General features: G+C 46.3%; 1 long non-coding RNA gene across 3 annotated transcripts in view; it reads left to right on the forward strand.

Moving 5' to 3' along the window:
• The window catches only part of LOC141096842 (uncharacterized), a 36,370-nt gene that overhangs the window by 12,126 nt on the left and 9,961 nt on the right, over nt 1-14,283 (forward strand). For 2 of the 3 annotated variants that reach the window (XR_012233795.1, XR_012233794.1), the window contains exon 2: nt 3,049-3,178. This is a non-coding gene — a long non-coding RNA (uncharacterized lncRNA). Of the gene's footprint in view, nt 1-3,048; nt 3,256-14,283 lie in introns of those variants that run through there. The other variant, XR_012233793.1, reaches the window with a different exon arrangement.

Consider the following 14,283-nt stretch of genomic DNA (forward strand, 5'->3'; position numbering starts at 1 on the left):
TCAGAGTTTTACACTCCCGCCTCCCTTATCTTTGCACCTGATGAGTACAGTCTGGTTTCATGACAGCCCTTGCCAATTACAAAAATTTATCTTACAGCAACAAAAATGAAGAAACGAAACCTTCAGAGAATGGACAAAACGAAAATTCAGCTCTGATTTTAGTATTAACCCTTCACACTGTCAGCCAGAGCCACTGGAATACTACCCCTATTATCCCACATCATCCCATCAGAGCCACCGGACTACTACCCCTATTATCCCACATCATTCCGTCAGCCAGAGCCACCGGACTAATACCCCTAATATCCCACATCATTCCATCGACCAGAGCCACAGGATTACTACCCCTAATATCCCACATCATCCCATCAGAGCCACCGGACTACTACCCCTATTATCCCACATCATTCCGTCAGCCAGAGCCACCGGACTAATACCCCTAATATCCCACATCATCCCATCGGCCAGAGCCACAGGATTACTACCCCTAATATCACACATCATCCCATCAGAGCCACCGGATTACTACCTCTAATATCCCACATCATGCGGTCATAAAAATGCACAAAGAAAGTGGGAGACGTTTATTAGCATCCTGAATAGGACCTGTGCACAATATATACCATATGGGAATAAACATGCGAGAAATAGGAGGAAACCACTATGACTAAATAGAGCTGTAAAGGGCGCAATAAGGGACAAAAAGAAAGCATTTAGAGAACTAAAGCAAGTAGGTAGTGATGAGGCATTAAATAAATGCATAAAATTAAAAACGCTAGCGTGGGCATATAGCCTATAGCGGGTTTTTATGTTTGGCAGCTGTCACACGCTAAAAGATGCTTTTTATTGTAAAAATAGTTTTTGCATCACCACATATTGAGAGCTATAATTTTTCCATATTTTGACCCACTGAGTCATATGTGGTCTTATTTTTGGCAGGACGAGTTGATGTTTTTATTGGTACCATTTTCAGGCACGTGACTTTTTTTAAATCGCTTTTTATTCCGATTTTTGGGACGCAGAATGAACAGAAACCAGCATTTTAAGAATTTTTTTTGGGGGGTGCATTTTGCACCGTTCAGCGTGCGGTAAAATTGATAAAGCAGTTTTATTCTTCGGGTGAGTACTATTACAGCGATACCTCATTTGTCTTTTTTTATGTTTTGGAGCTTTTATGCACTGAAAACAATTTTATATAAAAAATAATTATTTTTGCATCGCTTTATTCTGCGAGCTATAACTTTTTTATTTTTACGCTGATGACGCTGTGTGGTGGCTCGTTTTTTCGGAACAAGATGACGTTTTCAGCGGTACCATGGTTATTTATATCCATCTTTTTGATCGCGCGTTATTGCACTTTTTGTTCGGCGGTATGATAATAAAGCATTATTTTTTGCTTTGTTTTTTATTTTTTAAGGGGTTAACTAATGGGACAGTTTTATAGGGCGGGTCGTTACGGACACGGCGATACTAAATATGTGTACTTTTATTGTGTTTTTTTTTTTTTTTGTTTTTTTTTTTTACATTTATTTAGTGATTTTCTATAAATTATTTTTACACTTTTTTTTTTTTAACTTTATTACACTGTCCCAGGGGGGACATAACTGTCATGTGTCAGATCGCTGATCTGTCACATCCACATCACAGATCGCTGTGATGCAAAAACGCGCAAAAATCGCTGCAAGAACGTGCAAAAAACGCGTGAAAAAAAGCGCGTTTTCTGGGAAGGAGTCTGCTTTTTTTGTCAGGAATTTTCTGCATACGTGTGCACATAGACTTAAGAGAGGCCTGGGGTCAAAACCAAAGCGCTGGATGGATTTTCCCTGACTTCCATACTGGAGATCCCTTTAAGAGGGAAGGTGTGCCTATGAGATGGAGGATGTGTGATGGGTATATGGGCACGGAAGTGGGTGATTCATTTCTGTCATGTGCAATCTGATCCTTTATGGGGACAGACAATGTCTGGGAGCTTATGTTCCCAGGGATGCTAGATTTCTCCCTCCACGTCAGTGTTTGAGGAGGTATTGTGGAGTGGGAAAACTGTTGCTCATAGTAACCAATCACAGCTCAGCTTTCATCTATTAAACAGATCTGGTGAAATGAAAGATGCTTCGTGATTGGTTGGTGATACACACATAGACACATTCATTCAATTTTATATATATAGATGGTAATAAATGGGTGAAAGAGGGAATTTGTCGTAGAGTGATTTTTACAAATAAAGTTCTTTTGTTTGTGTGCTTCTTTCTTTTGACTGTGGGGATAGTAATGGGGGTGTCAGATAGACACCTCTCACTACTAACCCATGGACACGATTTTAACGGACATTAAACAGCTGACATCAGCCCCAAAACCATTACCCCAATTGCCAACGCAACAGGGCAATCGGGAAGAGCCGAGGCTAAGAGCCAGAATTGGCACATCTAATGGATGGGCCATTTCTGGGGAGGTTGAGGGCTGGTCTTATTAGATTGGGAAGAGGCCAATATCCATAGATCCTTCCCAACCTATTAATATCAGCCCGTAGCTGTATGATTAGCCATTGCTGGTTTTTAAAAATAGGGGGACCCCACAATTTTTTTTTTTTTTTTTTTTTTTTTTTTTTTTAGCATCCCCACTTTTAATAATCAGTAAAGGCTAAGCAGACAGCTGTGAGCTGATATTAATAGGCTGGGAAGCTTCTTGGTTATTGGCCCCTTCCCAGACTATTAATACCAGCTCACTGCTGTCTGCTTTACCTTAGCTGGCTATTAAAAATAGCATTTTTTAAAAAACTTATTCCTAAAAAGCTGCCGGATAACCTTCACAGAGCTTGTTAAATATCTGACAGCTAACTGTCTATAGATCTATCTATATCTATATATACGATTGCTTTATTACTTAGAAAACTAGCTTTAAATTACATAAAAATTACTGTATGTAAAATGTTATATTAAAAATTTGTGGGGTGCATGCATCCCCTCAACAAAGCATCTCAGCAGCTAAGCATTTAGAAAAAGCAGTTAATCCATGGCAATGAATTAACATCCATCTTCTCTCTTCACCCAGGTACAATTCTACACCTCTGCTTGCTGTCTCATCTGCTGCCTATCACCCTGCAAGATATTTTAACGATACAACTCTACACCTCTGCTTGATGTCTCATCTGCTGCCTATCACCATGCAATATATTTTAATGGTACAACTCTACACCTATGCTTGTTGTCTCATCTGCTGCCTATCACCCTGCAATATATTTTAATGGTATAGAACATAGAGCTCTGCTTGCTGACTCATTGCTATAATTCATCTGTTACATTGTACTTAGAGTTGAGCGAAACGGGTCGGTCAAATTCATAAGTCGCCGACTTTCGCTAAAGTTGGGTTTCATGAAACGAAACCCGACCATAGGGTGAGGTCGGCCATGAGGTTGGCGACCAGAGCACCAAAGTCGCATTTCAAATGATGCTTCCAGCGCCCTTTTTCAGCCGATGATGGAGGACGCACACTGTGGGCAACGAGATGACATGGGCAGCGGTCACCACCGTCTTTGAGAAAGGCATGCAAGTGATTGGCTTGCTTTGTGTGGCGTCACAGGGGCTATAAAAGGGCGTGCACGCCGACCGCCATCTTACTTCTGCCGATCTTAGCATAGGGAGAGGTTGCTGCTGCTGCTGATTCTGAAGATGGGAGAGCGTTAGGCAGGGAAGAAGAAAAAAAAACTGCTTCTGCTGGTAGCGATTTTCACTGTACAACACAACAGCTTGTGTGCAGTGACAGGGGAGGATATATTTTTGTGCATCAGCTCTGTTGGTTATTAGGCTGCCTTATAAGGCTCCCTGATAGCTGCATTGCTGTTTGCACACTGCTGTGCAAACTGCTTTTTTAAAAGCAAAAATACTTTTCTTCCTCTTTTCTGCACAGTTACCAAGCGTTCATTTTTCCACACTTTTGTGTGCAGCAGTCCTGCTTATTAGGCTGCCTGCTGCCATACGTGGACTGAGAGCATCATTGTCAGGCTCCTAAAATCTCTAGAGAGATTCAAATTCTCCCCAATACTATATACACCTTGAACCTTCTCATACACCAGCCAATTTCAGCCTGTTCAATTGAGGTGTAATCTATAGTGGGCCTGAGATAATAGTTCAGCCTCCTAAAATCTCTAGGGAGATTCAAATTCTCCCCAATACTATATACACCTTGTACCTTGTCATACAGCAGCCAATTTCAGCCTGTTAAATTGAGGTGTAATCTATAGTAGGCCTGAGATAATAGTTCAGCCTCCTAAAATCTCTAGGGAGATTCAAATTCTCCCCAATACTATATACACCTTGTACCTTCTCATACACCAGCCTATCGCATCCTCTTCTGAAGTTTCAAAAAATAAAAGCACTGAGTCGTCAGTGGAGGCTCTTGGTCAGGAACAACCCCTTTCCTTGTGTCCTTCACCCCCACCAAAAGTGAAGGATGCGGCAGGCCACACTACAGATTACTCCATGGAGCTCTTTTCACATACCATGCCTGGGTTACCAAGTCAAATCGTGAATTCCCCAGTCCAAGATGAATCTGACATGGAGTGTGGGTCGCCAGCCAGGGCAGTGGGGTTAATCGGTACCGGGCCGGTGTCTCAGAGGGATGTGTCACGGTGGTGGTGACCCGGTCCGTGGCCCTGGGTGTCCATGCAAATAATGTTTATAGGTGAATGATACGTGACGCCACCTGTGGTTTCTGATCAGATTGACCAGCGCTGCAGTGTTGCTTCTCTGGGACAGATGTTGTGGTGCAGCTAAGATGTAGAAGCCCTGCACAGGTAGGGCCGTAGTTGCAGGGCAGATGAAAGAGTTGGTAGATGATGTAGCAGAGCCATGCGCCAGGCGCAGGAGAAAGATGGCAGACACAGTCGTGCAGTTCCTTTACCTGTACTTGGTAAGTGCCGTCCAGGACCCAGAGTACAGATGGAGAAGGAGTTGGTCAGCCTGGAAGCAAATTTCTCGTATGGCAGGCAGCCGTAGCCTTTTCCTTCTGGCTCACACACGTCGCTGCTGGGGGCCTCCGAGCCTTAGTTGGGAACAGAGAATTTACAGCTGCTACTTCCTCCGGTTTCTGCTGCAGGACAGTCAGTGTCCCTACAAACTTGGAGACCGGAATACGGACCATGCGCTCCAGCTAGGAGTGAGCCTTAACTCTGCTCATCCTCCAGCTTCACTTCTCACGTCCACACACTTCCCCTTCCCTTCACAGACTGCCCTAACTTCCCTCCTCCCGACCACAGAGAGCAGCTCCTCAGCAGTCAGGTTCAGAGCTCTTCCTGCTGGCCTGGAGTGGGAACTGTGTTGTGTGTTGGTTTAACTGCTAGAGAGATCCTTCGTTGCTCCCAAGCATGACATCACACTCCCTAGGAGGAAGGTAATGCCACTGTGGCGACCGTACTCCTGGGGGAGCCACAAGTACACTGATGACCAGCCACTGCTAGATGATTCTGCTGGTACATTGACCCAGACCACTACATTCCCCTCGCACTCTACACAGCCTGATGAAACTCAGGTTCCACTTCCCGCATACTATACCACCTTACACGGTGACAAAGGTGAAGGTGCAGATGAAAGTGAAGGTTCCTTGAGCAGGTGGGGAGGCATACTCAAGGGCGACAGCACTGGCACAGGACCCCTCATAGTACGCAAAAGTGTCTCTGCCGGTGTCAGACACACTGCTGTACTATGAGGGGTCCTGTGCCAGTGCCGTCGCCAACGAGTGACCCCCCTGCTTGCTCAGGATCACAGCACTTGCAAAGTTGAAATACTTACCTCTCCCTGCTCCACCGCCGTGACCTCTTCCGCGTTTCCTGACAGTGACATTCTGGTCAGAGAGCGCGATTACATCACGTCTGTACGCCCTCTGCCTAAACAGTCCAAGTGCAGAGAGATGGAAGATGGGGACGACGAGGAGTCCAGAGTACAGGGATTCCCAAGCGAGGAGACTTATTTATTTTTTTAAAGGTTGGGAGCAATTTTTGGGGAGCACTATACTCTGGAGAATGATATACTGTATGGGGCCCACCATACACTGGTGCATTTCAAAGGTGGACATCAGACACTGGAGCAGCATTTACAGGGCCCATTATACACTGGAGCATTCGAAATGGGGCCCATTATATATGGAGCATTATTTGGGCCCATAAGACACTGGAGCATCATCCATGGGGCCCATCATATACTGGAGCATTGTAAATGGGGCAGATTATATATGGAGCATTATTTGGACCAATCGTACACTAGAGCATCATCCGTGAGGCCCATCATATGCTGGAGCTTTCCAAATGGGGGACATCAGACACTGGAGCAGCATTTACAGGGCCCATTATACACTGGAGCATTAGAAATGGGGCCCATTACATATGGAGCATTATTTGGACCCATAAGACAGTGGAGCTTCTTCCATGGGGACCAACATATGCTGTAGCATTATGTGGAGCTCATCATATACTGTATCGAACATTATATGGGACCAATGTTTCTGTATGGAGAAATATATGGGCCTCATTACTCTGTATGGCGCACTATGCGGTGGCCATAATACTGTATGGAGTAATATACTGTCCGTTTTTGGAGCTACTGGAGAATTTAAAATGGATATCAGTCATGTGATGTAAGAAGTGAAGTATTTTTCATTGTACTATACCGCTATTTCTCTGCCGTATCAGAGGATCATGAATTGTGGCATGTGTTAAAGGAGTCCAGTGACACTCTTTGGCCCTGGGCCCACGAAAGTCTGGAGCCAGCCCTACCCCCCCACAACTTTAGCCAAATAACCCCCAGTTTTCAATGCCTAACTATTATTATAAAGTAAATTAAGGTTGACAAGCTTAAGTAATAAGAATTTATGTTTTTGGCATTATAATGGGCACTGTAGGTGTGTTTCCTGTCCTCCACTCACTCCCGACTTTTCTTCCCCATTGACTTGCATTGGGTTTCGTGTTTCAGTCGGCCTTTGACTTTTCACGATAATCGGCCGATTGCGTTCGATCCGACTTTTGCGAAAGTCGGGTTTCATGAAACCCGACTCGACCCGAAAAAAGGCAAAGTCGCTCATCTCTAATTGTACTCAATACTCACTGCTATACTGTATATCCATGGGGTCACAGTGGATATCTTGGGAAAGGTGTTATAGCATAGAGATGGAGCCAGGACTAGTGTCTTTGATCATCTATCCACCCCCTGGTGTGTTGGAGCAGCTGCTAAATTATCCCAAACCAGCTCCCACTTCCACATCTGCATGCCAGCTTCTATCAGTAACCACATCTCTTGGCCTCTCACAGCTATCAACCTCTGAAACACACAAAGACGGTAACACCCTTGACCTTGGCTTTGCTCGGCTCTGTTCAATCTCCTACCTAGATAACTCACCGCTTCCCCTCTCTGACGACAACATTCTCTCCCTCACGCTCACAAATCCTTGCCCACCCCAGCACACTCCTGCCTACCACACATTCAGAAATCTACAAACCATTAACCCTCATACACTTGCAGACTCCCTGCACTCCTCACTGTCTCCAATCTCCTTTTTTCTGTCCTGATCTGGCTGTAGATTACTACAATGACACTCTTAGAAGCACCCTTGACCAAGTAGCTCCCCTCACCTTCAGAACCTCCAAGCACAGAGTAAAACAGCCCTGGCTCACATCCCAAACTTGATTTCTCCATCGTTGCTCTAGGAGTGCTGAATGCTTATGGAGGAAAACTTGCGCACCAGAAGACTTCATCCACTTCAAATTTACGTTAAGAACCTATAGCTCTGCCCTTGACCTCGCCAAACAGAAATACTTCACCACCCTGATCTCCTCACTATCCAACAACCCCAAGAATCTTGACACCTTTCACTCCCTCAGGCCGAAAGCACAAGCCCCTATCACAGACATTTGTGCTGATGACCTGGCCTCCCACTTTATAGAGAAAATAGATAATATCCATTAGGATATCTGCTCCCAGCCACCAATGTGCCGTGACTCCCATCCCTCTCTGCATTTTCCCTGGCTCACTCTCCACATTTGATCCCATCACAGAAGAAGAAGTCTCCAGGCTTCTATCTTCTTCTCGTCCGACTACATGCACTACTGATCTCATTCCCTCACATCTCCTGAGTCTCTCTCTCCAGTCGTGATAACTCACCTAACTACAATCTTTAATCTCTCCCTCTCCTCGGGCATTTTCCCCTCTTCCTTCAAACACTCTATCATTACTCCATTATTAAAGAAACCAGCTCTCGACCCATCCTGCACAAACAACTACAGACCAGTCTTCAATCTCCCCTTCATTTCTAAACTCTTGGAGCACCAAGTCTACTCCCGCCTTACCTGTTACCTCTCCACTCACTCCCTCCTTGACCCTTCACAGTCTGACTTCCGCTCCCTACATTTGACTGAAACTGCACTCAAAGTTACTAATGACCTTCTGACAGCAAAATGTAATGGTAACCACTCTCTGCTCATTCTCGACATTTCTGCAGCTTTCGACACTGTTGACCACCATCTCCTCCTATCTAGGCTCCAGTCCCTAGGCATTAAGAACACTGCTCTCTCCTGGTTCTCTTCCTATCTTTCTGACCACTCCTTAAGTGTTTTGTTCGCCAGCTCCACTTCATCTCCTCTTCCTCTCACTGTTGGGGAACCTCAGGGCTCAGTCCTTGGCCCCTTCTCTTCTCTCTCTACAAGGCCCCAATTGGACAGAACATCAGCAGATTTGGCTTTCAGTACCATCTTTATGCTGATGACACACAACTATACACGTCATCCCCTGACCTTACCCCCGCTGTACTACAGAATGCCATTGACTGTCCGCAGTCTCCAACATCATTTCCTCTCTCTATCTGAAACTCAACCTTTCCAAAACCGAACTTCTGCTTCCGCCGTCTACTAACCTCCCTAAATCTGACATCTCCCTCTCCGTGAGTGGCACCATAATTACACCCCAGCAGCAGGCGTGCTGTCTGGGTGTTATGTTTGACACCAATCTCTCCTTCGACTCCCATATACAATCTCTTGCTGCTTAAACCTAAAGAACATCTCTAGAATCCACCCTTTTCTCACCATGGAGACAACAAAAAACCCTCACTGTTGCCCTGATCCACTCCCGCCTGGACTACTGTAATGATTGTGGGGATGTGACTCGCTCAGGTGCAGCGGGAGACAATCAGGAGACCGGTTCTTCCAAAGTTCATGAGGTTTATTTCTGTCATAAACCATAAAACAGCGTATCACCAAAAATAGCCTCTAGCTTAGGCAAACAAAACATAAACCTTCGTGGTTGCAGACTCAGACCGCGAGTCTCAGCACATGCTGGGAGGTGTAGTCCTCCCCACATACAGCTCCCTGGTTCAGGAGCAGGTCACATTATAAGGCTGTAGCCACACCCACGTTCCCAGCAGCTGACTGGTCACATGACTGTGACCTCACCACAGGTCCTTCAAACAAAAACAATAACAATATCTGGTATGCTTTACTTCTGGCTTACATTATGGAGATAAGCCATTTATGAGACACATATCTCCCATCAATTACAAGACCCTTAGCCCTGCCACATGCTCTATTAATTGGCCTCCCCCTCACTCGACTTTCTCCTCTCCAGTCTATGCTTAATGCAGCAGCCAGGGTCGTCCATCTGGCTAATTGGTACTCTCTTCGCCAGTCATCACACTGGCTGTCCATTCATTATAGGATCCAATTCAAAGTACTTGTTCTCACCCACAAAGCTCTCCACAGTACGGCACCCCCTTAATCTCCTCCCTTATTTCTGTCTATCGGCCTAGCCGATCGCTGCGCTCTGCAAACGACTTTCGACTAACCTCTGCACTAATCCATACCTCCCACTCCCGAGTCCAAGACTTCTCCCGTGTTGCGCCAATCCTCTGGAATGCTCTACTCCAAGAAATTAGGACCAGCCACAACTTGCACAGTTTTAGGTGCTCCCTCATTACACATTTGTTCAGAGCAGCCTATCCCGCTGGTTATCGCTGATCGCGCGAGAACGTCCTGGACTGTTTCTCGTCCTCAACCTCCTGCGGCGCTTCCTGTGGAGAGCTGAGCGACGAGCGTGGAGCCGGGCGGGAGGACGCAGGATCGCCTGGTCTGACAGGTAAGTAGCGATCCCCGTCCCCAGCGATGTCGCTAGTGAGATCTGCCTGTGTGGCAGCTCACTAGCGACCACTTAGCGATGTACCAGCAATCCTGACCGCGTCATATCGCTGGTCGGGATCACTGGTACATCGCTAAGTGTGACAGTACCTTAAGTGTGTGTAGCCCATTCACTATCGCTGTCTATCCCCCACTCCCTCAAGATGGCTGGACCATCAATGTAAATACACACCTGTACTTTGTATCTCTCCCACCTTGTGGATTGTAAGCTCTCACGAGCAGGGTCGTTTTATTTTGCTTTAATTATTGTATTATTGTTAACGTTGCTACTTATGACTGTTAAACTGTAAAGCGCTGCGGAATATGATGGCGCTATATAAATAAACATTATTATTATTAATAAAAATGCATTGCATGCAGATTGTATATGCATGTCATATGGATGTCATACAAAATCTAAAAATTGCATTGAAATTGCATAACACTCATCCTACTTTTCTGGATCAACATTGGACTGCTTTTTTATATGCTAGTGTGATTCCAGCCTTAAGGTTGAATACACCATAATCGCTATGGGCATATTATTATTATACATTTATATAGCACCATTTATTCCATGGCGCTTTACATATGAAAAAGGGAAATATAGACAAGTACAATAAACATGTGTAAGACAAGGGACACACAAGTACATAAGGAGAGGGGACCCTGCCCGCGATGGCTCACAGTCTACAGGGATGGATGAGGATACACTAGGAGTGGGTAGAGCTGGTTGTGCGGTGGTTCAGTAGACTGAGGATCATTGCAGGCTGTAGGCTTGTCAGAACAGGTGGGTCTTCAGGTTCTTTTTGAAGGTTTCTGTTGTTGGTGAGAGTCGGATGTGTTGCGGCAGAGAGTTCCAGAGTATGGGGGAAGCACGGGAGAAGTCTTGTATGCGGTTGTGGGAAGAAGAGATAAGCGGGAGTAGAGAAGGAGATCTTGATAGGATTGAAGGTTGCCTGCGAGAAGGTACCGGGAGACCATGTCACAGATGTATGGAGGAGACAGGTTGTGGATGGCTTTGTATGTCATGGTTAGGGTTTTGAAGTGAAGCCTCTGGGCAATAGGAAGCCAGTGAAGGGCCTGGCATAGAGGGGAGGCTGGGGAATAGCGGTGAGACAGGTGGATTAGTCGGGCAGCAGAGTGTAGGATGGACTGGAGTGGTGCCAGAATGCTAGAAGGGAGGCCAGAGAGTAGGAGGTTGCAGTAGTCGAGGTGGAAGATAAGGATGTGCACTAGTGTTTTTGTGGTTTCATGGTTGAGGAATGCGCGGATCCGGGAAATATTTTTGTGTTTGAAGCGGCAGGAGGAGGCAAGGGCTTGGATATGTGGTTTGAAAGACAGGGCAGAGTCGAGGATCACCCCAGGGCACCGAGCGTGCGGGACTGGGGAAAGCGAGCAGCCATTGACATTGATGGATAGGTCTGGTGGAGGGGTAGAGTGAAATAGCGGAAAGATGATGAATTCTGTTTTGTCCATGTTCAGTTTGAGAAAGCGAGCAGAAAAGAAGGCTGAAATAGCAGACAGATATTGTGGGATTTTGGTCAGTAAGGAGGTGAGGTCAGGTCCAGATAGGTAGATCTGTGTGTCATCGGCGTAGAGGTGATACTGCAAACTGTGGGATTCTATGAGCTGTCCCAGGCCGAAGGTGTAGATGGAGAAGAGTAGGGGTCCTAGGACTGAGCCTTGAGGAACACCGACAGACAGGGGGCAAGGTGAGGAGGTGGTGTGTGTGAGAGGGAGACATTAAATGTTCGGTCTGTTAGGTATGATGAGATCCAGGATAAGGCCAAGTCTGTGATGCCAAGAGATGAGAGAATCTGTAGCAGGAGGGAATGGTCCACGGTGTCGAAGGCAGAAGACAGGTCCAGGAGAAGGAGGACAGAGTATTGTTGCTTGCTCTTGGCGGTTAGTAGGTCATTAGTGAATTTAGTTAGGGCAGTTTCAGTTGAGTGATGAGGTTGGAAGCCAGACTGTAACCGGTCAAAGAGGGAACAGGAGGTGAGGTGGGAGGACAGTTCAAGATATACATGCTGTTCCAGTAGCTTTGAGGCATAAGGGAGAAGAGATATTGGGCGATAGTTAGACACAGAGGATGGGTCGAGCGAGGGCTTTTTGAGGATGGGTGTGATTGAGGCATAATTGAAGGATGAGGGAAAAACACCATTTGTAAGTGAAAGATTGAAGAGGTGTGTAAGAGTTGGGATGAAGACTGTGGCAAAGTTAGGGATGAGGTGGGATGGGAGCAGGTCAAGCGCACAAGTGCTGAGGTGTGATCTTGACAGGAGGGTGGAGAGCTGATCTTCTGTCATGGTGGAGAAGCTGGTTTTGGAAGAACAGGGCTGAGTGGCTAAGAGGGGGCATTGGGGGCTGCGGGCCAAAGCTTTCTCTGATCGTATCGATCTTCTGCTTAAAGAAGGAGGCAAAGTCTTCAGCAGAAATGAGAGGAGAGGGAGGAGGTGCTGTGGGACAGAATAGAGAATTGAAAGTGCTGAAGAGCTGTTTAGGGTTGTGAGACAGGGAGGATATGAGAGATGAAAAGTAGGTTTGTTTTGCGACAGAGAGCGTGGACTTGAAGTTGGCAAGGGACTGCTTGTATGCGTTGAAGTGCTCGGTAGAATGAGTTCTCTTCCATCTCCGCTCAGTGGCCCTGGAAATCCGTCTCAGTTCTTTGGTCAGCCAGGGCTGCTTGTTGATTGTACGAGTTTTGCTCTGCATGAGGGGGGCAGCCAAATCAAATGTTGCTATTATTGTTGTGTTATAAAAAGTGGCAGCAGCATCTGTGCCATGAAAGGAAGCTATGTCTGTGAGGGGGAGAAGGGATTCAGAGAGTGATTGTAAATTGAGGTGTTTGATATTCCTGTGAGGGTGAGCGAGTTTGTGGAGTGGGGGTTGCAAAGTGGGAGAAGAGAGGGAAGAGAATGTCAGTAGGTTGTGGTCAGACAGGGGAAGGGGTGAGTTAGTGAGATCAGTGAGGGAACAGAGATGGGTGAAGACAAGGTCCAGCGTGTGACCATCTTTGTGAGTGGCTGCAGAGGACCATTGAGTGAGGCCGAGGGAAGCCATGAGCGATAGAAGTTTAGAGGCAGCTGGGGTGGAGGCATCAATGGAGATGTTGAAGTCACATATAATGATAGAGGGGATGTCAGCAGAGAGGAAATGGAGTAGCCAGGTCGTGAAGTGGTCGAAAAAAATGGAGATGGCTAGTTCTGGGGGGCAGTAGATGACAGCCAGTTGGAGGGGGAGTAGATGCGGACGGAGTTGCCCTTCGAACGAGGGAAGAGTAGCGGAGGGTGGAAGTTGAATAGGGGTAAAGTAGCAGGTGTCAGACAGGAGCAAGCCAACTCCTCCATCACGTTTATTGCTGGGGCGAGGGGTGTGAGAGAGATGGAATCCGCCATAGGAAAGCGCAGCTGGAGAGGCTGTGTCAGAGGGAGTGAGTCAGGTTTCAGTGATGGCAAGGAAGGAGAGTTTGTTGGTGATAAAAAGGTCATGGATAAATGACAGTTTGTTGCAGACAGAGCGTGCGTTCCATAGAGCTCCAGGTAGGGGGACCGGGGGAGTGGGGGCTGGATGAATAGGTATGAGGTTGTTATGGTTGCAAAAACGTGTAGAGTATCGTAGCAGGATGTTAGAAATGAGTATGGGGATGTGTTGAGGAGTGCCAGGATTTGGGGAGACGTCGCCAGCAATGAGGAGTAACAGACAGCGTTAGAAGGTGGGAGCAGGATAGGACATGATGTGGTCGTGTGTGTCTGGACAAAAAGGATTTTATGTGGAGGAACAGTTCTGAGGACGAAGTGAGATGGCATATGATAATGGATGACCATCTAATAACAGAGTGAAACAAATACATTGCCTCTCTGCTAATATCTCATGCAAAAATAAGAGTTGTTTTATGGGGCAACACCTTAAATATGCAAATTGTCTCTTCAGAGAGAAAAAGGACTAGATCTCTAGTGCCACCTATTGGAAGTAGCAACACTAAAAGTCAATATCGACCCTTTAACGAGCCTTGCAATGTGACTTAGGATAAAAGCTAAGCTAGAATCTTAATTTGCAGACACTGTTTCCGGGTACTGCCTCTGATCAGTGCAAAGTTTGAGATCTGGTTTGGCTGGGTGAGAGGCGTCTGACCG

Source organism: Dendrobates tinctorius, unplaced genomic scaffold (assembly GCF_039654945.1).
Source record: "Dendrobates tinctorius isolate UK_male_01 unplaced genomic scaffold, ASM3965494v1 ptg000079l, whole genome shotgun sequence".
NCBI classification, from domain to species: domain Eukaryota; kingdom Metazoa; phylum Chordata; class Amphibia; order Anura; family Dendrobatidae; genus Dendrobates; species Dendrobates tinctorius.